Genomic DNA, 14,414 nt, shown 5'->3' on the forward strand with positions numbered 1-14,414 from the left:
CTCACCTAAAAACACATCCTTTTAAACTGGCATATCCAATGTGATCTGTTCAACTGTTCATCTGGTCACAGCAATCTTTTGTAATTAACTATGTAGCCTTACTGATTTTATACACTGTACTTTAGTTTTTGTTCATTTCATTGATTTGTTGCTGCACTGTTATTTTATTCTGTCTTGTAAGGTGACCTTGAGTGTTTTGAACAGTGCCTATAAATAAAATGTATAACAATAAAAATAATAATAATAATTATAATTATTATTTTCTTTTTTCATTTTACTTTATGACTATTAAAACATTTCAAAAAGGGTGTAGATCCAAAAAACTTCTACAGGTGCTGGATGAAAAAGCAAACTAAAGGCAAGAATCAAACAAAAGATCCGCACACTGTACTAATAGCTCCCATCAATTTTAATTTAGAAACATTTTGATATATCAGAGATGAATTAAAGATAACAATTAAATATCTTACAGCAATATTTTAGTGATAACATGTAATGAGGCTACTATACAGGACATCCGCTACTGAATACCATCTAAACATGAATTCATTGTTTGTATTGGACTTGTATTGACTTTGTATTAGTTTATGCTGAATCTACGGATTAAGATATACTGAATGAATGTTAATATAGGATAACTTTTCATTTATTGGTTTCATCGTTGTCTTGTTTTTGTTTTTGTCTTGAAGGGGATATTAAATGAATGCGGAAAAGCTCTACAGGCGGATAGATGCTGACAGGTGAGTTGTGGGTTTTCTTCTTAACACATGCATGCGTACTGTAGGTTCTCTATGGTTCAACTAAGTGTAGGCTATCCTGCTTTTAAAATTTGGAATAAAGCTTTTTTTATTTCTCAAGGGATTCTGTCAGTTTTCTTGGCTTGTCTCCAGTCAGAGAAATGCCCACTGATAGCCTCATCCTCTTATGTCCAGCTCTGTGTCTGGTTTAAAGCTTTGCCTTTTTTCTCTGTTAATGATATCTGATGTACCCTTGATCCAGGAGGAGGGAGGGGATATGAATTAGTAGGGCTGTGCTGACGAGCTCTCCTCCTCTGCCAAGACAGCGGCAGCACCGTGGCCATTACATCAGCGCGCCAACCTCCTCCTTTGTGATTGAGATTGTAGGAGCCGTGCTGCGCTCAGCATGTTTTTTTCCTGGGGGCCTCATTTAACTCTGCCAAACGGCCCCCCATTTAATTTTTCAAATGGAGAGCAGCCTGAGTCACTGTGTAATGGGTCCAAGCCATGCTGTGGACTCTGCGCTTGCACGTGGTGGCGGGGGAGAGGCAGACGGAGGTGTTTTAAGGAGTAGAAGAGTGTGAGTGCGCCCATTCCTCTCCCCATTCATGGTTTTCAGTTTGTGTTAATCACACGGCCGTTTTGACAATAACAATCTTATCTCTGCTTGAGATTTAATTCCTTTACATTTCTTTGGATAATATAAATTTTTTTATGTGATGGCCTCAGCATGGATTCTTCAGATTTTTCTTACTTTGTTGTGACTTTACCTGAGCTACATGCAGCTACTTCTTCATGAATGAACAGTGTACACCTGAGCATTTACTTAAAATATAATAAATTTTGCACCCTGAGTGACTCAATATTCCCTTGTTGCTTAAAATAGGTCAGCAATGTGTTTCAGCATGGAAAATGACTGGACTAATGGGTGGGAAAGGTGGCAGCTCTGCCAAGGTTGCATTAAGCTGGCAGCTTTCCTTTAACAAGGCGGGGTCAGAGGTCACCAGCCGCACAGCAAACGGAGGAAAATCCATCTTAGCCCCTCCCCTCTATAAGTCTGAATACCCTATGTCATCATTGACGTTAACATTTCCTATAGCAAATGCCAGAGCATACGTGTGAGAAAAGAGGTGAGATGGGAGTCTTGCAGATATTTAGTTTGCTGCCGTCAGTTTCCTGGTGTTGACGAAAGCACTTATGCAGCATTTCAGTGGGAAATGGCTGAAGAGGTTTTTTTCTGGCAAAAAAGAAATGCAATACATTGTGTGGCACCTAATAATATCAGCCGCTAGATAGATAGTCTCTTTGCTTGGTCTGTGAACCTAAGAATAGACAGCTTATAAATAACAGAGCACACATAAAAATCAAAGTATATACTTTATCTGGTGAAATACGACAAAACTTTTCATTTTAAATCACCTGATGCCTGCAAGCATTACGTACATGCATATACTGGATTTTGAGTCATTCAACTAACCGTAATCAATTTGCTGTGAAAAGTGATTGAGTAATTCTCCTCATTGTAAGAAGGAAACGCAGTCTTGGAAGAAGTTTATTTCAGTCATTATGTTAACAGTGATTACAATTTTCCTATCCATCATTTTCATTGTTTTAATGCCAGGAAATGCACCCACACTAGTGCTGGAGATACATCATTTTAATCTTCTGATTGCCTCTGACCACAGTTCAGAGAATATACATTTTAAAACGTATTTAGGAGATTACACAGGTGTTAGAGACGTTACAGTTTTGATTATAACGACACCATGATAAAACTTTTTCTAAAAACACATTCACATAAGCTATACAGAGGTCATTGTGAAAGAACATGGTTTTCTCTTCATTCATTTAGTTAATTTTGTCATCCATTTCTATTCATTAATACACATTTTCAGAGATTAAGTTAGCACTTGTGAAACACAAGTCAAAAGTTTGATGAACAATACATTCTGCAGGCTACTCTTGCAGTTCGCTTCTGAGATGCCTTAGAAGAGAACATCCGCTGACTGCAAAATCAGGGCTTTCTCCAAGTACCGAGGGCGTTTATCTCTTCAAGATTCCATTCAGACTTTGCTGGTTATTGGAGTAACAGTACTTTGTATAAAAGAACTCTAGCTACAAAATTCAGTGAGCTATAGTTGCTAAAGCAAAATGTGTTACAACAATACCCGGTCTCCCCTACTATATGACAAAATAACGAGAAGAGTTGCTTCCATCCCTGTTAGTTATGTGAAATCACAAATGTTTCTCTTCGTCATTTTGGACAGCAGGAAAATACAGTAATGTAAAGATGTTTGACTTTTGATGATAGCGCAGCTTGAAACGATTTTGAAAATGAATGCAGAAGAACCATTTATTCATTTGTCTTCCCTTGTCAGCGTCAATGTAGATACATCCGATGATGCCAAGCCTACAGAACGGAGACATCCAATCATTACTTTGGCTCTCCAGCAAACATTTAAGCACTGATTGCATTTGCTCATCTAGCACTGTAGTTTATGGAATAAAACTAATGTGAGTGGTCACTTTTGGAGATGAGAGCATTGTCTTCTTTCATATAGCACTGATCTGTTTAATATCCACAAATTAATATTGGACAGCAGCAAAAAACAAAACAGTTGATACCACAAATCAATTCAAACATCATGATTGATTTTAGTAACACAGACTGTCTTTTTTCCGTAATGACACATGATTTGATGATAGCGAGAGCTGGAAGAAGTAGGGTCAGGTTTACGGCTTGGATTTATTATGAGTCAACTTTTCATTTTGTTGTCGCTCCTGATTAGATTTTTCAAGACAGAATGGTTGACAAAAGAGCCAGTTTGTGGTGTCAGTCTGATTTCTGACTTGTGTGAAGTTTATTTCAATGAGCTTCACACTGAAACGTCACACATGTAATTCTGTCCCTTAGATATTTGGTTAGGGTTACTTAAATGGTGAGATCATGTTGGTGTTTCTCTTTATTTGTATTTGTATGCATGAGGCCGAATGTAATTGCACTGTAAGGTGTAAAGGAACATGTACTCTGAACACTCTTCCTTAGTAACTTCTGATATATTGCATTGATAATGTTATCCATTTTTCTGCCTTTAATATGGGCATTAGATAGTGTTTGTGGATGTAATCTAAAAGGATTTGGAGACATTTTAAGTAGAAACTGATTTTGAAACTAAATTTTAACATCTTATCCTTGAAATGAATTTATTTATTTCTTAGTCCAAAACAACATTAACAATATGACATTAACAATAAAAGAATATGGTGAGTTAGTAGGAACAAACAGGGAAGTTAGACAAGATACAAAATATAAGAGATGTGGAATTGCTTAAGCAGAGGTTGGAGCCTATGCAACACAATGCATTTGTACTTAGAAACATAACCTGCAGTGCAAGACAGACAGGCAGCAAATGGTTAAATTTATAACAAATTGAAATGTCCCTGTGGTTTAAATTTCATGTGATGTGGTCTTTCTGTGCTTATTGTAGAATTTATATGAAAACTCATGGTTTAGCATGGGCATGTGTGACTAAATGAAATGATAACATGCTGATATAAAAAGCCATGACTTATTTGTGAGAGCCATTGCTACGTGATCATGACATCTGCTTCAATGTTGGGATATATCCAGACATTATATAAATATGTATTGTTGGTTACAGTGGAGCAAACATGACAGCAAATGAGGACAGGGAGGCCTGCCAATCAATACTCTGAGAGAAGAGGAAGTCCAGCAAACAGTCTGCTCAAAGAGGAATTCTGGTTCATAGCAAAAGGTTAGCTCAATTTGATATTTATGCAATTTGACTCTTGGACTTCCAAGTGTCAAATCCAATGAATCCAATGGAAATCCAATGAAAAACTACAGTCTAGACATATATGGATGTCTGGAGGGAATCCTTTCTCAAAGCATCTATTTTCGGTATAGGAATCAAGGTTCTACCAATTTATATATAGCCAGAAACATTTCCTTTCACTGTAAGAAGTGATAAACATGTCAGGTTTTTATTGAAAAAACTGTCCACTGGTGAAATGAAGAGCTATGGCTGTGATTTGGCACCTAATGGGCAGAGACACTTTAGTGGCAATGTTAAGGTGGGCGTGTGATCAAGTGTTGTTCTGGAGACACCTGGCTACTCTGGCTAATCTATTCATTAAACCCCCTTAATGGCCTCTTGTGTGTCAGGATCCATCATGTCACAATAATGGCTTTTACAAGTGAAGGGCGCTTTTAACTGCATTTGACTCATTGGAAAAACTGTCCGATTACTGGTGGTAGAGAAAAAAATGCAATGACTGAACACACCATATTAATTTCATCGCCATGCCTGCTGAACCATTAACTGGTAGACTCAATTACGTCAACGAGGGTGACATAACAAGGGAAAGAAGAGGTTCATGGGTCAGGAATTTGGTAATTTCAGATATTTTCAGCTGAAAAGGAGAACAAGCTCTCTAAAGGATGATGAGTCCTCTTTTGTTAGACACATGGCAAACTTGTCTTAGCATCAAAGGAACAAGAACCATTACAAAGAAAAAATAAAGAGGTAATGAAAGAAGATGATGCAAAAAAAGCCTCAGTAAAAAAAAAAATTCAGAAAAGATGGAGAAAGGAAGAAGAAAGGACTAAAAGCAATGGTATAGAAAAAGAGATGATTATTCAAACCTTTGCTGAAAACTGCCGTCTAAAAAGACATTAGGTGTAGCTTTGGGTACAATAGATCATGCTGAAATAAATGTTTTGCCTGTTAATGAAGATTTTGCTTCTCAGTTTTATTGTAACTTGAGTATCTCTTTGAGACATCCCAATAGCCAGAAATTTCCCACTCTCAGCTTTGCTGCAGAGGCAGAAATAATGGCAGATTCTTGGGTCTTGGCCAGGCTTTATAACCGCATAACGTTTAACTTTCTATAAATACCACGGGACGCGGTCCAAGTTGATCAAGTGTGATTGAATCTGAAATGACTCCAAAGACGAGAGCCAAGTTTCCTTAAGATACTTCAGAGGAACTGCTTGCCCCTGCCCAGCTTTTGACAGGGCACCAGCCTGAGTCACTCCATGGTTTCTCAAGGTGCATCAGAGAAATTCAAGCAACAAATAATGATTGCAATACACAAAGTCTCAAGCAGCATTGGTTCTCAAAAGGGCAGTCAAGCTATGTTTGTTGTTGTGTAAGTGTAGGTGATCCAGTTTGTACACTAGGGGATTCTTGGAAGATGTCCTGAAGTATTAGTTACAAGTTGTTTCCTTCCACCGTCTGATAATTTTGAATTTCAACTAGACTCTACATTGGTCTTGGGTAGTGGGGATAGGTAGATCAATTGATCATTCACTAAGCCCAGCCCATTTAGCTATGGTTGCTACACTTGTCAAGCTTTCTATACTTGCATGGGACATAAAATGATAACAGTCGAACATTTATCACTTGAATATCTTAACAATTTGCGGAACAATGGGTCCTTGATTTCGGGGGTGAACAAAAAGCACTCATTTCTAGCCAGCGACTGTCTTTTTGACAGCAGGAATGACAGCAGTCACTGATAAATGTAGCTACTCAGCTAATTTAGATAATGTAAGCTCCATGAGTTTGTTGAAAACATGGTATGGTAACTTTTCTTTTAACAAAGAAAGAAAGAAAGATGAAATGCACACAAGCCCGTATTCAGAAACCTTGCCTTTAAATAAGACTTCAGGACTTCCGTAAGGTTGTGCTGTGACAACTCTACAGTCACTGCCCTAAGCCATCCCCCCAGCATGACCCATTGAGTGTATTATAATCTAAGTGGGTATAGTCTTAACAGCCAAATTTGTATTTCAGGACAAAACAGATGGTGCAGAATTACAAATTTGGCTGTTAAGATTATTGGGAAAGAGCAGAAATAATTAGGATGTATATTAAATGGCATGTGAAACAAAAAGCTGCACAAATTGCATCTGATTCTGTATACCCCTTGTTTAATGGATTTATTAAATTGCCCTCTGGAAGGCGCTATAGAGCAGCTGCAGCAACTAAGAACATTTACAAAAAGTCTTTCATACCAAATGAAACAATCTTAATAAATCTCTCAATGTCTTCACACTGGAATCCTATCCGTTATGGTCTGTACTGTGTATGTTGTGTTATTTATTGTTTTTTTTTATTGTGATTTTTAATAATGTGTTTTTTTTAATCACCTTGTGAAGCCAAATACAAATATTTATACATATTTGGACGAAAGGGTGGAGCTAACTAGCAATTGGTTAGTAAGGAGCATCTGTAATTCATGCTCATGTTATGTGATATTAAATGGGATGCTAATTTTGGCTCGCAAAGAAACAGGCAAAAAAAAGTAACAGCAACTCCTTAGAGTGTCTTTTAAAGAGACAGGAGCTAAAAATAATCTTCCATTATGTGGCCTGTGTAGGCCGTTGGATTGATTAAAACAGGAACTTGTCTGAAAAACCAAATAAATGTCTCACATGTGTCTCATACACAGAGCTTCAGTGTGTGGAAAAATACTAAGTTTGACAGGCCTGCTGTGCTTAGTTAGATTTGTCAAGCTATGAATGGACAGTTAATATTTGGTAGAAGCTGTATATTGAATCGTCCAGTTATTCAGTGTAGTATTCACTTGGAACTTTAATCAGCAGAACTGATGACAAATGTTTTAATGCTATTGTCCTACAATTACTGTATAAGTATTTCATTTCAACATGTTAGTGGTCGACTGGTGCTGTACTGGCTTCAATATTTGTCTATAAGTTCCCAGAAAATCCCCAGATTGGAACTGTGTATGCATCAGCGTCTAGGGCTGCAAGAGGTTTTGTTTTTTATTAGAAAATGTGGGTGGATGAAATGGTCGAATGATTCACATAATGTTTTGTATAGTCGAGCTGGCAAGCAAAATCGCTGCACTACTCGAATCCAGTTCCACCATATTTTTGCTAGTCAGGTCACTTCATTCATTCTTGTGTAATCATGATAAATAGCACTCCCAGCAGGCACTTTTCGGAAACACAAACTCTCCTTAGTGTTGTTCCGTCTGTCTACAGCATTTCTAAGTGTCTAGCTAAAGATTGCTGAGAGGTCTCTTTTTCTCATTTGCTCCTTTTTCTTGAATGAATGTGGAGTAGATACAAGAAAACCCAGACGTTCAGCCCGTGATGTCAGAGCCAGGGGGCCAACATCCTGCCGACGCTGTGATGTCAAAGGACGTCGATTGATGCTTTGAGGCTGAATGTAATCTCCCTAATGTCTGGGGATGAACAACAGCAAATGCCTGGAAAATTAGACTGCCATGTGTGCTCCTTGACATTTTACATGCTTCCTTAACTGATGTTAGCACAACCTTTTACTCAGCCACTTGTTCTGCCGTTTTTTAACGGATAGAACAACATGTTCAAGACCTGAGTGAAGCTTTGCATCCTCCACTTCAACTGTTCCTGCTAATCCCGGTGAACACTCAATCCCGGGTGTTTAAACATGGTCCCTCTTCTCCCTGACGTAAAACCACAAAGTAACACTAGTTCCACCACTTGAACTTGCTTTTAATCAGGTGGTGAGCCTCCTTTGTGTTGGCAAGCCACTGATTAGATTTGAAGATTGGGAGCCATTACAGGAGGCTGCAGTTGGATAATGACTTAAGTGCTGTTTTGCCTTCCTTTCTCTACAGGAAGTGATTTATCTGGATGGGCCTGGCCTTAACTGACTGGGAGGTGCCCAATGGTGAGCAGTGCCATTGATAGATCATATCACCCTGCTCTGATCCGATCATCACTCACTGATATATGGTTTCTGTATGTGGAAAATTATTACATTATAATACTGGTTAAATACACAGCTTGTGAGATGGGATCTTGCTTTCACATATTCTTTTCCTTCACTTAGTATGTTACTAGTATGTCATTGTTTTTGTGTGAAGAGTGACATGTGATGGGCCTAGAGCTGAAATGAATCGTAGGTTAATAGATCAGTCGACTGGCAAAGAAATAATAAAGCAACTATTTTGATATTCAGCCATTTTTAAGCAAAAATTGTGAAACACTATTTTTGTGTTGTTGTAAATATCTTGAATATCTTTAGGTTTTTGACTGTTGGTCAGACAAAACATGACATTTGAAGACTTCACCTTTGACTCTTGGAATCTGGAGTGGGCATAATTTTTTAAATTTCATAGACTAAATGATTGATCTAGGAAACTAAATGTCAGATTAATCCACAATGAAAATAATCATTAGTCACAGGTTATATTATATTGTCCTCACTGTAGCATCGAGTTTAAGTGCAAACAAACCTATACTAAAGTGTCAACAGATGCAGCACTACCTATTGTTTCCAGTTCAAAACAATGCAAACTTTTACACAAGCTTTTCTAATCATGACTCAAAGTCTCAGTAAAATAAGAACACTTTTATACATACACATTTTTCTTCTTTCCCAAACTTATTACGAATTTCTTTAATAGCAAAAATTTTGACATGTCATCTGAAAAACACATGTGGAACTACTAAGATTAACAATGGTTTTTGTAAAGTAATTAATGTAGTGCGTTAATTATGTTATTAGTTATACCTGTTTGAGATGTTCAAATGACAGCTGTGAAAAAGGGCTATTTAACTTTAGTTTCACTCCAAATATTCACCTTGGTCATGTGAGTTCCCAGTTTGGGAACCACTGACCTAAACTAGTGGAACAATCTGGAAACTCAAAGCCTTTTGGCTTGTGACTTGTTAAAACAAAGCAATGTTTTTTTGCGAACCCTTGTCACAGGATGCATTCATCTACAGGTTGAGACCTTTAGCCAAAACCTAATTTTTCCATGTCATGTCAATTTTATGTTTAAAGCCCAAAAGTACAAATCATAAATTTCCCCCAAAGGACTTTACTAGCGTGCAGCACACTGCACGCTCTATCCTTAGAGCTTCAATAGACCTTTTTCACATTTTGATGTGTCATAGCTGGAAAATCACAGGTATAATTATAACAATAATATGGCTCTCATGGCCTCCTAGGACACTTACATGGAAAAGAGCGGTTATTTGTTAATGTTATTAGTTCCACCTATGCCTGTCCTTGTATAATAAGTCAAAATGTCTGCTATGAAAAAGGTAACATCATCCAGTATTTCACAAGAAAACCCTATATTTTGCTTTCCTTCCCTGTTAATCACCTTGTAGCCCTGAATGTGTTGCCTTCAAATATATCTTACAACCTCTTAGGGATCCAACCCTCCGTTTGGGAACCACTGACCTTGACAATGCCCTTCTCTAGGCTCTTCTTTAGCTCCAGTACACATCAACATGGGGATGGCCATGTGAACATTATCCTGTGGCTTCAAAATGACTAGCCAAACAATGAGTAACATCATACTCCTGTAATGGAATATTATGGCGACCAACAGTAGCCTCAATACTCTATTATGAAATGAAACCACAATATATGTTGTGTTTATACAAGGGGCATGACTCTCCATATTTCTCAGCTGACAGCTGTTGCAATTGCTTTTTCTACCTACACAAAACAATTAGAGTGAAGTTAGCTTGATATTGGATATTGGATCTTCAGTGGCTATTTGTTGTTTCACTTTCAATAAGTTGTAAAGCAAACGATTAAAACAAGACTAATGAGTTTATTTGTGAAGTGCCACACAGATAAATGGAAACAGTCCTTTGAGGCTTAATGAGGGACATTCTGGGAAATGCAGGAAATCACTAAATAGCCAATGGACACAGATGTTTGACTTTAACACTATTATTCTACATGACATGTAATGGCTTGAGAATTATCATCCTTAAAAACATCTTGCATTGTTCCTATATCAAGCCCTTTTAAAATTCACATGCCAAAACTAAACATATATATTAATCTGTTTTTATATTTTGTTCTTTTTGTTTCAGTTGCTAATGTCACTGTCATCATATATTACTTAGTAGCTGTTGTTGGTTATCATGGTTAATTTATATCAGCTGCATCTATTCTGTATCTCAAGCATTGCTTAAACATTTTTCATGCCACGATACCTACATATACACAGTATGAAGAAATATAGTGTTTTGGCAGAAACAAGAATAATCATTTATATAAATTAATTACCCCGCAACCCTGTACGCAGGATAAGCGGTTGACGATGGATGGATGGATGGAATTTGTATAGGAAGAGACACTGCCCAAAATACATCCTGGATGACTATTGAATTAATGAGGAGCAGCTATGCAGGCAGGTGGCCGATAAAAAGGACAGTTCGGTGATTCACAGAGGTAAGAGTGAGGACTTCTAGTGGACAGGTACGACATGACACAATCTCGGAAATTACACCATGTATACTGAACAAAATTATAAATGCAACACTTTTGTTTTTGCCCCCATTCATCATGAGCTGAACTCAAAGATCTAAGACTTTCTCTATGTACACAAAAGGTCTATTTCTCTGAAATATTGTTCGCAAATCTGTCCAAATCTGTGTTAGTGAGCACGTCTCCTTTGCCGAGATAATCCATCCACCTCACAGGTGTGGCATATCAAGATGCTGATCAGACAACGTTGGTATTGCACAGGTGTGCCTTAGGCTGGCCACAATAAAAGGCCACTCGAAAATGTGCAGTTTCACTGTATTGGGGAGGTCCGGGGGGGTCCGGAAACCAGTCAGTGTCTGGTGTGACCACCATTTGCCTCACACACTGCAACACATCTCCTTCGCATAGAGTCGATCAGGTTGTTGGTTGTGGCCTGTGGAATGTTGGTCCACTCCTCTTCAATGGCTGTGCGAAGTTGCAGTCACGTCGAGACCCCGATGAGGACAATGAGCATGCAGATGAGCTTCCCTGAGACGGTTCCTGACAGTTTGTGCAGAAATTCTTTGGTTATGCAAACCGATTGTTGCAGCAGCTGTCCGGGTGGCTTGTCTCAGATGATTTTGGAGGTGAAGATGCTGGATGTGGAGGTCCTGGGCTGGTGTGGTTACATGTGGTCTGTGGTTGTGAGGCCAGTTGGATGTACTGCCAAATTCTCTGAAACACCTTTGGAGACGGCTTATGGTAGAGAAATGAACATTCAGTTCCCGGGCAACAGCTCTGGTGGACATTCCTTCAGTCAGAATACCAATTGCAATCTCCCTCATAACTTGCGACTGAAAACTGTGGCATTGTGCTGTGTGGAATTGCATTTTTTTGCATTTTTGAGTGGCCTTTTATTGTGGCCAGCCTGTGCACACCTGTGCAATACCCAAACTGTCTGATCAGCATCTTGATATGCCACACCTGTGAGGGGGATGGATTATCTCGGTAGAGGAGAAGTGCTCACTAACTCAGATTTTGACAGATTTGTGAACAATATTTGAGAGAAATAGGCCTTACATACATAGAGAAAGTCTTCGATCTTTGAGTTCAGCTCATAATGAATGGGGGCAAAAACAAAAGTGTTGCGTTTATAATTTTGTTCAGTGTATTTTTAGTCACATTAATGGCATAGCTCTATGTGATCATTTCGATATTTATCTTATTCCTCCCTGATCAGGCATGGTGGTTATCAAGTCTGGAAATAAGACTCAGCTGATGATGAATAGGGGTAAAAACAAAATGTTGTTGTTATGATTAGAATGTAAAACTTAATAATAATAATAAATAAATAATAACAGTTTATTTGTAACACACTTTATATTTAAACAAATCCCAAAGCTAGAAAAAAGGTAGAATATGCAGTTGTCAACATGCTGAATATGGCCCTGTCACAGGAAATCTGTGGAGGCTCAATATAACACAGTTATCTTAGTATTGCAGAAGAAAATCCAATACCCAGAAGATAATAAGAGAAGACTTCAATATTTTAAGGCCAACCAAAATGGTTATTTGAAAAAGTTTCATGACATAATTAATGCAAGTTCTATTACTAGTAGTAAATTGAGTAGTTAACCACTGCAGCAGTTAAGGCTGCAACAGGTGATTATTTTCATTATCAATTAATCTACCAAATTAACATCTTTAAATTATTTTTTATGGGCGACCAGAAGCCCAGAACTGAAAATAAAATGTTTTAGCTTAATATATGATCCAATAATGGGGTATATATTGTGTATATATATACAGTTGATTGAAATGAGAAGTGTGAGTGCACATGTATTTCTGCTTTTGTGTGTGAGCATCTACAGCATTGGAAAGTAATTACAATTTTGAGATACTTGTATTACTTGATTATTTCTTTTTTCTGTTACTTTATACTTCTACTTCAATACAATTCAGAAGTGTTTATTGTACATTTTCTCCACTACATTTATACGATAACTTTAGTAACTTTGGAGATTCAGAATAATAATACAAAATATTATCTGCAAATAAACAAGTTAAGACTTTATTCATCCACAGCCGTATACAGAGTAATTAAAATGAGCTCAGTCTTCACCAGCTGCAGCATGAACACATTAAAAAAATCAATACTTTTACCTACAATTATAATAATATAAAAAATACAATTACTTTTACTTTTGGTGCCTTAAGTAGCCTATATTTTAATGCTAATACCTTTGTACCTTTTGAATGCAAGACTCTTACTTTACTTTAAATTAAATTATTTCTACACTATGGTATTACTACTTTTACATTAGTAAAAAAAACCCAGTACTTCCTCCACCACTGCCTGCACGTGTACTGGTATTGACCTATGTCACATTTACCCACATGAGATCCTTAACAGTCCCCATCAAACTAAGCCAGTGATATATGGCATAGCTTTTGAACTCATGCAGTGATACCATTGTGTGTGTGAATACGATATGCGCATGAGTTTGTGCATGACACTTGATGTTCTCAGTTGGCCCAATAGAAGTGAGGCATTAAGATATGTAGCATGACGTGTGTTCACATCCAATAATACCGCAGCAGCAGACATAGCAATCATTGTGTCCCCAGTAATAACTTACCCTAGAGTGAGCATGTCGGTCTCAGCTGGGGGAGGCCTGCTTCAAAGGTTGCCGTATTGACTTGACGCTCAAAAGTTTTTTTAGGAACTGAGGGAAAACTTTGGAGGATTCAGAATGGCCTGTGCAGCTCCCTGGGGTAAAGTGTGATGCAGATGACCCAAAAGGAACACCCACGCTAAAAATATGAGCACATAGTATATACAAAAGCATGCACATACAGAAGTTACACTTACCCACAAGCACGAATATAATATATAGACCCACAGATGCCCTCCAAAATGTGTTTGTAGTCTCACACATGACTTTTAACACTCATTCTATCACGTGAAAACTAAGACAATTTTATTTTTAGCTTAACTATGACACAGCCACTCCATACACAGTTTGTCCAATTGATTTCGAAATGCCAAGGAGTTGTTCAAACCATATATTGTAGACTTTCTATTGAACTTAAAATAGAACTCTCACAAGATGTAGACACACAGACACACAAGCTCCTCTGTTATCCAAAAGCGTTAGATAGCTTAAGATGGAAAGTAAGACTGGTAGGTTTGCATATAGATGGATACACCATGTAAACAGATATATGCTGTAGATATAGGTGGTTAAGTTTGTAGGTAGGTAGGTTGGTAAATATAAATGTAGCCGAGGATTAGAGAATAGTAGTTTTAGGGTAGTAGCAAGCTGCAGCATGGAACTCAAGATACACTCAGTTGCCACTTTATTAAGGATGCCTAGCTAAAACAATTGCAGGCTACTACAGTACAGTCTGGCTATAAATCCTC

The sequence above is a fragment of the Micropterus dolomieu genome, linkage group LG22 (genome assembly GCF_021292245.1).
Source record: "Micropterus dolomieu isolate WLL.071019.BEF.003 ecotype Adirondacks linkage group LG22, ASM2129224v1, whole genome shotgun sequence".
NCBI classification, from domain to species: domain Eukaryota; kingdom Metazoa; phylum Chordata; class Actinopteri; order Centrarchiformes; family Centrarchidae; genus Micropterus; species Micropterus dolomieu.